Source organism: Bufo gargarizans, unplaced genomic scaffold (genome assembly GCF_014858855.1).
Source record: "Bufo gargarizans isolate SCDJY-AF-19 unplaced genomic scaffold, ASM1485885v1 original_scaffold_1404_pilon, whole genome shotgun sequence".
Taxonomy (NCBI): Eukaryota; Metazoa; Chordata; class Amphibia; order Anura; family Bufonidae; genus Bufo; species Bufo gargarizans.
Window position 1 is genome coordinate 11,721 of NW_025334343.1, and position 11,720 is coordinate 23,440.

Genomic DNA, 11,720 nt, shown 5'->3' on the forward strand with positions numbered 1-11,720 from the left:
ACTCCGCTCAGCAGGCGGACACCCGAACGCTGCTTGAAGCCGTGGCCGTGCGGAGCCAAGCGGATCCGTCCAGACTTACAACGTAAGTCAATGGGGACGGATCCGTTTGAAGTTGACACAATATGGCTCAATTGCAAATGGATCCGTCCCCCATTGACTTTCAATGTAAAGTCTGGACGGATCCGTCTGACTAACTTTCACACTTAGAGTTTTTTCTAAAATATAATGCAGACGGATCCGTTCTGAACAGATCCCATCGTCTGCATTATATGAGCGGATCCGTCTGGGCAGACCCCAGACGGATCCGCTCTGAACGCAAGTGTGAAAGTAGCCTTAGATAGTCAGATCCAATGCAGGTACCAGGTCTCACCTACTCATCTTCACTGGGCCTCAAACCAGGTCTCTTGTTATTTGCCAAGATCTTCTGGGTTCTACTATACTCAAGTCTGAGCTGGTGCCAGGTGTTCTGAGATCTACTGTATTTACCATGTCCAGGCTGTGAACCTGGTCTCCTGGAATCGGCCAAGATCTTCTAGGATCTACTGTACTCAAGTCTGAGCTGGTACCAGGTCTCCTGGGATCTACTATACTCACCATGTCCAGGTTGTGAACCAGGTCTCCTGGGATCTTCCAAGATCTTCTGGGATCTACTGTACTCAAGTCTGAGCTGGTGCCAGGTCTCCTGGGATCTACTGTTCTCATCACGTTCCCCCCATCACACAGTCGCTCACACTGTTAGGCGGTCACGTTTCCCCCCATCACACAGTCGCTCACACTGTCAGGCGGTTACGTTTCCCCCCATCACACAGTCGCTCACACTGTCAGGCGGTCACGTTCCCCATCACACAGTCGCTCATGTTCCCTCCTATCACACAGTCGCTCACACTGTCAGGCGGTCACGTTCCCCCACATAGAAAGTGTTAGCAGATAAGAACCATTTGGCCCATCTAGTCTGCCCAAAATCACAGTCGCTCACACTGTCAGGCGGTCACGTTCCTCCCATCACACAGTCGCTCACACTGTCAGGCGGTCACGTTCCCCCCCATCACACAGTCGCTCACACTGTCAGGCGGTCACGTTCCCCCTGATCACACAGTCGCTCACACTGTCAGGCGGTCAAGTTCCCCCTATCACACAGTTGCTCACACTGTCAGGCGGTCACGTTCCCCCACATAGAAAGTGTTGGCAGATAAGAACCATTTGGCCCATCTAGTCTGCCCAAAATCACACAGTCGCTCACACTGTCAGGCGGTCACGTTCCCCCCCATCACACAGTCGCTCACACAGTCAGGCGGTCACGTTCCCCCGGATGAAACAGTCGCTCACACTGTCAGGTGGTCACGTTCCCCCAGATCACACAGTCGCTCACACTGTCAGGCGGTCACGTCCCCCCATCACACAGTCACACAGTCAGGCGGTTACCTTCCCCCTTCCCCATCACACAGTCGCTCACAGTCAGACGGTCATGTTCCCTCCATCATACAGTCGCTCACACTGTCAGGCGGTCACGTTCCCTCACATAGAAAGTGTTGGCAGATAAGAACTATTTGGCCCATCTAGTCTGTCCAAAATCACAGTCGCTCACACTCTCAGGTGGTCACGTTCCCCCAATCACACAGTCGCTCACACTGTCAGGCGGTCACGTTCCCCCCGATCACACAGTGGCTCACACTGTCAGCTGGTCACGTTCCCCCCGATCACACAGTCGCTCACACTGTCAGGGAATCACGTTCTCCCTGATCACACAGTCGCTCACACTGTCAGGCGGTCACGGCCCCCCATCACACAGTCGCTAACACTGTCAGGCGGTTACGTTCCCCCTTCCCCATCACACAGTCGCTCACACTGTCAGGCGGTCACGTCCCCCCATCACACAGTCGCTCACACTGTCAGGTGGTCACGTTCCCCCTTCCCCATCACACAGTCGCTCACACTGTCAGGCGGTCACATTCCCCCTATCAAACAGTCGCTCACACTGTCAGGTGGTCACGTTCCCCCATCACACAGTCGCTCACACTGTCAGGTGGTCACGTTCCCCCTTCCCCATCACACAGTCGCTCACACTGTCAGGTGGTCGCGTTAGCCCTTCCCCATCACACAGTCGCTCACACTGTAAGGCAGTCACGTTCCCCCCATCACACAGTCGCTCACACTGTCAGGTGGTTACATTACCCCCATCACACAGTCGCTCACACTGTCAGGCGGTCACGTTCCCCCCATCACACAGTCGCTCACACTGTCAGGTGGTCACGTTCCCCCCCCATCACACAGTCGCTCACACTGTCAGGTGGTAACTTTCCCCCCATCACACAGTCGCTCACACTGTCAGCTGGTCACGTTCCCCCCGATCACACAGTCGCTCACACTGTCAGGTGGTCACGTCCCCCCCCATCACACAGTCGCTCACACTGTCAGGCGGTCATGTTCCCCCCATCACACAGTCGCTCACACTGTCAGGTGGTTACATTACCCCCATCACACAGTTGCTCACACTGTCAGGCGGTAACATTCCTCCCCATCGCACAGTCGCTCACACTGTCAGGCGGTCCAATTCCCCCATTACACAGTCGCTCACACTGTCAGGCAGTCACGTTCCCCCCATCACACAGTCGCTCACACTGTCAGGTGGTCACGTTCCCCCCCCCCATCACACAGTCGCTCACACTGTCAAGCGGTCACGTTTCCCCTCTTCACACAGTCGCTCACACTGTCAGGTAGTCACGTTCCCCCATCACACAGTCGCTCACACTGTCAGGTGGTCACGCCCCCCCCCCATCACACAGTCGCTCACACTGTCAGGTGGTCACGTTCCCCCCGATCACACAGTCGCTCACACTGTCAGGTGGTCACATCCCCCCATCACACAGTCGCTCACACTGTCAGGTGGTTACATTACCCCCATCACACAGTCGCTCACACTGTCAGGTGGTCACGTCCCCCCCCCCATCACACAGTCGCTCACACTGTCAGGTGGTCACGTTCCCCCCATCACACAGTCGCTCACACTGTCAGGCAGTTACATTACCCCCATCACACAGTCGCTCACACTGTCAGGCGGTCATGTTCCCCCCATCACACAGTCGCTCACACTGTCAGGTGGTCACGTTCCCCCGATCACACTGTCGCTCACACTGTCAGGTGGTCCCCCCCCCCCCATCACACAGTCGCTCACACTGTCAGGTGGTCACATTCCCCGCTATCACACAGTCGCTCACACTGTCAGGTGGTCACGTCCCCCCCATCACACAGTCGCTCACACTGTCAGGCAGTTACATTACCCCCATCACACAGTCGCTCACACTGTCAGGCGGTCATGTTCCCCCCCATCACACAGTCGCTCACACTGTCAGGTGGTTACATTCCTCCCCATCGCACAGTCGCTCACACTGTCAGGCGGTCACATTCCTCCCCATCGCACAGTCGCTCACACTGTCAGGCGGTCCAATTCCCCCATCACACAGTCGCTCACACTGTCAGGCGGTCACGTTCCCCCCATCACACAGTCGCTCACACTGTCAGGCGGTCACGTTCCCCCCCATCACACAGTCGCTCACACTGTCAAGCGGTCACATTTCCCCCCATCACACAGTCGCCCACACTGTCAGGTGGTCACGTTCCCCCATCACACAGTCGCTCACACTGTCAGGTGGTCACGCCCCCCCATCACACAGTCGCTCACACTGTCAGGTGGTCACGTTCCCCCCGATCACACAGTCGCTCACACTGTCAGGTGATCACGTCCCCCCCCCCATCACACAGTCGCTCACACTGTCAGGCGGTTACATTACCCCCATCACACAGTTGCTCACACTGTCAGGTGGTCACGTCCCCCCCCCCATCACACAGTCGCTCACACTGTCAGGTGGTCACGTTCCCCCCATCACACAGTCGCTCACACTGTCAGGCAGTTACATTACCCCCATCACACAGTCGCTCACACTGTCAGGCGGTCATGTTCCCCCCATCACACAGTCGCTCACACTGTCAGGTGGTCACGTTCCCCCGATCACACTGTCGCTCACACTGTCAGGTGGTCACGTCCCCCCCATCACACAGTCGCTCACACTGTCAGGTGGTCACGTTCCCCGCTATCACACAGTCGCTCACACTGTCAGGTGGTCACGTCCCCCCCATCACACAGTCGCTCACACTGTCAGGCAGTTACATTACCCCCATCACACAGTCGCTCACACTGTCAGGCGGTCATGTTCCCCACCATCACACAGTCGCTCACACTGTCAGGTGGTTACATTCCTCCCCATCGCACAGTCGCTCACACTGTCAGGCGGTCACATTCCTCCCCATCGCACAGTCGCTCACACTGTCAGGCGGTCCAATTCCCCCATCACACAGTCGCTCACACTGTCAGGCGGTCACGTTCCCCCCATCACACAGTCGCTCACACTGTCAGGCGGTCACGTTCCCCCCCATCACACAGTCGCTCACACTGTCAAGCGGTCACGTTTCCCCCCATCACACAGTCGCCCACACTGTCAGGTGGTCACGTTCCCCCATCACACAGTCGCTCACACTGTCAGGTGGTCACGCCCCCCCATCACACAGTCGCTCACACTGTCAGGTGGTCACGTTCCCCCCGATCACACAGTCGCTCACACTGTCAGGTGGTCACGTCCCCCCCCCCCATCACACAGTCGCTCACACTGTCAGGTGGTCACGTTCCCCCCATCACACAGTCGCTCACACTGTCAGGCGGTTACATTACCCCATCACACAGTCGCTCACACTGTCAGGCGGTTACATTACCCCCATCACACAGTCGCTCACACTGTCAGGTGGTCACGTCCCGTCCCCCCCCCATCACACAGTCGCTCACACTGTCAGGTGGTCACATTCCCCCCATCACAGTCGCTCACACTGTCAGGCAGTTACATTACCCCCATCACACAGTCGCTCACACTGTCAGGCGGTCATGTTCCCCCATCACACAGTCGCTCACACTGTCAGGTGGTTACATTACCCCCATCACACAGTCGCTCACACTGTCAGGCGGTCACATTCCTCCCCATCGCACAGTCGCTCACACTGTCAGGCGGTCCAATTCCTCCATCACACAGTCGCTCACACTGTCAGGCGGTCACGTTCCCCCATCACACAGTCGCTCACACTGTCAGGCGGTCACGTCCCCCCCCCATCACACAGTCGCTCACACTGTCAGGTGGTCACGTTCCCCCCATCACACAGTCGCCCACACTGTCAGGTGGTCACGTTCCCCCATCACACAGTCGCTCACACTGTCAGGTGGTCACGCCCCCCCATCACACAGTCGCTCACACTGTCAGGTGGTCACGTTCCCCCCGATCACACAGTCGCTCACACTGTCAGGTGGTCACGTTCCCCCCCCCCCATCACACAGTCGCTCACACTGTCAGGTGGTCACGTCCCCCCCATCACACAGTCGCTCACACTGTCAGGTGGTCACGTTCCCCGCGATCACACAGTCGCTCACACTGTCAGGTGGTCACGTCCCCCCCATCACACAGTCGCTCACACTGTCAGGCGGTTACATTACCCCCATCACACAGTCGCTCACACTGTCAGGCGGTCATGTTCCCCCCATCACACAGTCGCTCACACTGTCAGGTGGTCACGTTCCCCCGATCACACTGTCGCTCACACTGTCAGGTGGTCACGTCCCCCCCCATCACACAGTCGCTCACACTGTCAGGTGGTCACGTTCCCCGCTATCACACAGTCGCTCACACTGTCAGGTGGTCACGTCCCCCCCATCACACAGTTGCTCACACTGTCAGGCAGTTACATTACCCCCATCACACAGTCGTTCACACTGTCAGGCGGTCATGTTCCCCCCCATCACACAGTCGTTCACACTGTCAGGTGGTTACATTCCTCCCCATCGCACAGTCGCTCACACTGTCAGGCGGTCACATTCCTCCCCATCGCACAGTCGCTCACACTGTCAGGCGGTCCAATTCCCCCATCACACAGTCGCTCACACTGTCAGGCGGTCACGTTCCCCCCATCACACAGTCGCTCACACTGTCAGACGGTCACGTTCCCCCCATCACACAGTCGCTCACACTGTCAAGCGGTCACGTTTCCCCCCATCACACAGTCGCCCACACTGTCAGGTGGTCACGTTCCCCCATCACACAGTCGCTCACACTGTCAGGTGGTCACGCCCCCCCATCACACAGTCGCTCACACTGTCAGGTGGTCACGTTCCCCCCGATCACACAGTCGCTCACACTGTCAGGTGGTCACGTCCCCGTCCCCCCATCACACAGTCGCTCACACTGTCAGGTGGTCACGTTCCCCCCATCACACAGTCGCTCACACTGTCAGGCGGTAACTTTCCCCCCATCACACAGTCGCTCACACTGTCAAGCGGTCACATTTCCCCCCATCACACAGTCGCTCACACTGTCAGGTGGTCACGTTCCCCCCGATCACACAGTCGCTCAGACTGTCAGGTGGTCATGTCCCCCCCATCACACAGTCGCTCACACTGTCAGGTGGTCACGTTCCCCCCCCATCACACAGTCGCTCACACTGTCAGGCAGTTACATTACCCCATCACACAGTCGCTCACACTGTCAGGCGGTTACATTACCCCCATCACACAGTCGCTCACACTGTCAGGCGGTTACATTACCCCATCACACAGTCGCTCACACTGTCAGGTGGTCACGTTCCCCCCATCACAGTCGCTCACACTGTCAGGCAGTTACATTACCCCCATCACACAGTCGCTCACACTGTCAGGCGGTCATGTTCCCCCATCACACAGTCGCTCACACTGTCAGGTGGTTACATTACCCCCATCACACAGTCGCTCACACTGTCAGGCGGTCACATTCCTCCCCATCGCACAGTCGCTCACACTGTCAGGCGGTCCAATTCCCCCATCACACAGTCGCTCACACTGTCAGGTGGTCACGTTCCCCCATCACACAGTCGCTCACACTGTCAGGCGGTCACGTCCCCCCCCCCATCACACAGTCGCTCACACTGTCAGGTGGTCACGTTCCCCCCATCACACAGTCGCCCACACTGTCAGGTGGTCACGTTCCCCCATCACACAGTCGCTCACACTGTCAGGTGGTCACGCCCCCCCATCACACAGTCGCTCACACTGTCAGGTGGTCACGTTCCCCCCGATCACACAGTCGCTCACACTGTCAGGTGGTCACGTTCCCCCCCCCATCACACAGTCGCTCACACTGTCAGGTGGTCACGTCCCCCCATCACACAGTCGCTCACACTGTCAGGTGGTCACGTTCCCCGCGATCACACAGTCGCTCACACTGTCAGGTGGTCACGTCCCCCCCATCACACAGTCGCTCACACTGTCAGACGGTTACATTACCCTTATCACACAGTCGCTCACACTGTCAGGCGGTCATGTTCCCCCCATCACACAGTCGCTCACACTGTCAGGTGGTCACGTTCCCCCGATCACACTGTCGCTCACACTGTCAGGTGGTCACGTCCTCCCCCATCACACAGTCGCTCACACTGTCAGGTGGTCACGTTCCCCGCTATCACACAGTCGCTCACACTGTCAGGTGGTCACGTCCCCCCCATCACACAGTCGCTCACACTGTCAGGCAGTTACATTACCCCCATCACACAGTCGCTCACACTGTCAGGCGGTCATGTTCCCCCCCATCACACAGTCGTTCACACTGTCAGGTGGTTACATTCCTCCCCATCGCACAGTCGCTCACACTGTCAGGCGGTCACATTCCTCCCCATCGCACAGTCGCTCACACTGTCAGGCGGTCCAATTCCCCCATCACACAGTCGCTCACACTGTCAAGCGGTCACGTTCCCCCCATCACACAGTCGCTCACACTGTCAGGCGGTCACGTTCCCCCCATCACACAGTCGCTCACACTGTCAAGCGGTCACGTTTCCCCCATCACACAGTCGCCCACACTGTCAGGTGGTCACGTTCCCCCATCACACAGTCGCTCACACTGTCAGGTGGTCACGCCCCCCCATCACACAGTCGCTCACACTGTCAGGTGGTCACGTTCCCCCCGATCACACAGTCGCTCACACTGTCAGGTGGTCACGTCCCCGTCCCCCCCATCACACAGTCGCTCACACTGTCAGGTGGTCACGTTCCCCCCATCACACAGTCGCTCACACTGTCAGGCGGTAACTTTCCCCCCATCACACAGTCGCTCACACTGTCAAGCGGTCACATTTCCCCCCATCACACAGTCGCTCACACTGTCAGGTGGTCACGTTCCCCCCGATCACACAGTCGCTCAGACTGTCAGGTGGTCATGTCCCCCCCATCACACAGTCGCTCACACTGTCAGGTGGTCACGTTCCCCCCCCCCCATCACACAGTCGCTCACACTGTCAGGCAGTTACATTACCCCCATCACACAGTCGCTCACACTGTCAGGCGGTTACATTACCCCCATCACACAGTCGCTCACACTGTCAGGTGGTTATTTTCTCCCCATCACACAGTCGCTCACACTGTCAGGCGGTAACTTTCCCCCCGATCACACAGTCGCTCAGACTGTCAGGTGGTCACGTCCCCCCCCATCACACAGTCGCTCACACTGTCAGGTGGTCACGTTCCCCGCGATCACACAGTCGCTCACACTGTCAGGTGGTCACGTTCCCCCCCCATCACACAGTCGCTCACACTGTCAGGCAGTTACATTACCCCCATCACACAGTCGCTCACACTGTCAGGCGGTTACATTACCCCCATCACACAGTCGCTCACACTGTCAGGCGGTCACATTTCCCCCCATCACACAGTCGCTCACACTGTCAGGTGGTCACGTTCCCCCCGATCACACAGTCGCTCAGACTGTCAGGTGGTCACGTCCCCCCCATCACACAGTCGCTCACACTGTCAGGTGGTCACGTTCCCCGCGATCAGACAGTCACTCACACTGTCAGGTGGTCACGTCCCCCCCCCATCACACAGTCGCTCACACTGTCAGGCAGTTACATTACCCCCATCACACAGTCGCTCACACTGTCAGGCGGTTACATTACCCCCATCACACAGTCGCTCACACTGTCAGGTGGTTATTTTCTCCCCATCACACAGTCGCTCACACTGTCAGGCGGTAACTTTCCCCCCATCACACAGTCGCTCACACTGTCAAGCGGTCACATTTCCCCCCATCACACAGTCGCTCACACTGTCAGGTGGTCACGTTCCCCCCGATCACACAGTCGCTCAGACTGTCAGGTGGTCACGTCCCCCCCATCACACAGTCGCTCACACTGTCAGGTGGTCACGTTCCCCGCGATCACACAGTCGCTCACACTGTCAGGTGGTCACGTCCCCCCCCCCATCATACAGTCGCTCACACTGTCAGGCAGTTACATTACCCCCATCACACAGTCTCTCACACTGTCAGGCGGTCATGTTCCCCCATCACACAGTCGCTCACACTGTCAGGTGGTTACATTACCCCCATCACACAGTCGCTCACACTGTCAGGTGGTCACGTTCCCCCCGATCACACAGTCGCTCACACTGTCAGGTGGTCACGTGTCCCCCCCATCACACAGTCGCTCACACTGTCAGGTGGTCACGTTCCCCCCATCACACAGTCGCTCACACTGTCAGGTGGTCATGTCCCCCCCATCACACAGTCGCTCACACTGTCAGGCGGTTACTTTCTCCCCTTCACACAGTCGCTCACACTGTCAGGTGGTCACGTCCCCCCCCCCCCAATCACACAGTCGCTCACACTGTCAGGCGGTAACGTTCCCCCATCACACAGTCGCTCACACTGTCAGGTTTTCATTGCCATTTGTCAACCATTTTTACATCCGTTAAAAATCGGCCATTGCCATGGATCATACATGTTATTAACTGGGTCCCAACTCCTGCAATATACATTGTGGCCCCAGCAGTAAGGTCTCCAATAGTGGCCCCCAAGCAGTAATAATGCCCCCATAGTGGCCCCAGCAGTAATGTCTCCCATAGTCGCCCCAGCAGTAATGTCTCCTATAGTGGCCCCCAAAGTAATAATGCCCCCATAGTGGCCTCTAATGTCTGCATAGTGATCCTCAGCAGTAGTAATGTCCCCCATACGGGCCTCTAATGTCCCCATAGTGATCCTCAGCAGTAATAATGCCCCCATACTGGCCTCTAATGTCCCCTATAGTGATCCTCAGCAGTAGTAATGTCCCCCATACTGGCCTTAATGTCCCCCATAGTGATCTTCAGCAGTAGGAATGTCCCCCATACTGGCCTCTAATGTCCGCCATACTGGCCTCTAATGTCCGCCATAGTGATCCTCAGCAGTAATAATGTCCCCCATACTGGCCTCTAATGTCCCCAATAGTGGCCTCTAATGTCCCCAATACTAGCCCCCAGCTGTAATGTCCCCCATACTGGCCTCTAATGTCCCCATTGTGATCCTCAGCAGTAATAATGTCCCCCATACTGGCCTCTAATGTCCCCAATAGTGATCCTCAGCAGTAATAATGTCCCCCATACTGGCCCCCCAGGAGTAATATTGTCCCCCTTACTGGCCTCTAATGTCCACCATACTGTCCCTCAAGCAGTAATAATCTTTTTTTTTAAAGCCCCCCATAATAATAAAATGACCTCCTCCAGTTGCATGCACAGAGGCAGTCGCTCCTCTCTTCATGCTGAAGGACCTGCGCTCAAGCACGATGATGTCACCATGCACTCCTAGCATGATGGCGTGATGATGTCACCATGCACTCCCAGCATGATGGCGTGGTGATGTCACCATGCACCCCTAGCATGATGGCGTGGTGATGTCACCATGCACCCCCAGCAGGATGGCGTGGCGATGTCACCATGCACCCCTAGCATGATGGCGTAATGATGTCACCATGCACCCCTAGCATTGAGCGCAGGTCCTTCAGCATCAAGAGAGGAGTGACTGCCTCTGCCTGTGCAAGTGGATGAGGATGGTAATTTATTGTTAACCCCTAAAAGGCCGTTTTGTCGTACCCATTTTAAATGATTGTTCGGGTGCATGCACTCCTGGCTAATGTCCATTAAAAATGGTTTTATGGATTTCGATGGGGTTCGTCTGCCATGAAAACGCTCAAAATAGAACAGGTTTTATTTTCTGGCGGCCGCTATTCCCTGGCTGTTACGGCCACGTGAAAACCCCACCCCAAACGGCGGTGTGAATGTAGCCTTAGGGCCCTTTTACATGGGCCGGTCACTGCCCGATCTTAACCTGCCATCGCTGTATTTACATGAAGCAATCATCCTCTCTATATGGGGATGAATGATCATTACTGAGATCATTCATCCCCATACAGATCATTTTTGGGGGCAGCTCACCCATGTTTACACAGGGAGATGTGATGTCCATAAATAATGATTTTAGGTCCTCCATGAAAAGCAGCTCATTCATCGGATGGTCAGCGGCCCCTAGGACAACCTCGATAATTCTCCCGCTCCTCGGCTCAGGCCCTTCTGTGTCCAGACACTGCTCAGAAAAATCTTATTCCTCCTCAATCACATTATCTGAAGGTAAGCATGGTGGAGGTGGGGGGTACATCTGACTACATTGAGACACAAATGAGGCTCATTCAGGAGTGTGAGGTGTGGAATATGGTAATGGAACCCGCTGGGATCTCCTCGGCACCTCCATGATGAGATTACAATTATCTCATGAATACACAATTAGAGTGCAGTGCACACAACAATGCCACCATCAACTCACCTGAAGGCTGTATTACACAGCTCAATGGTCCTG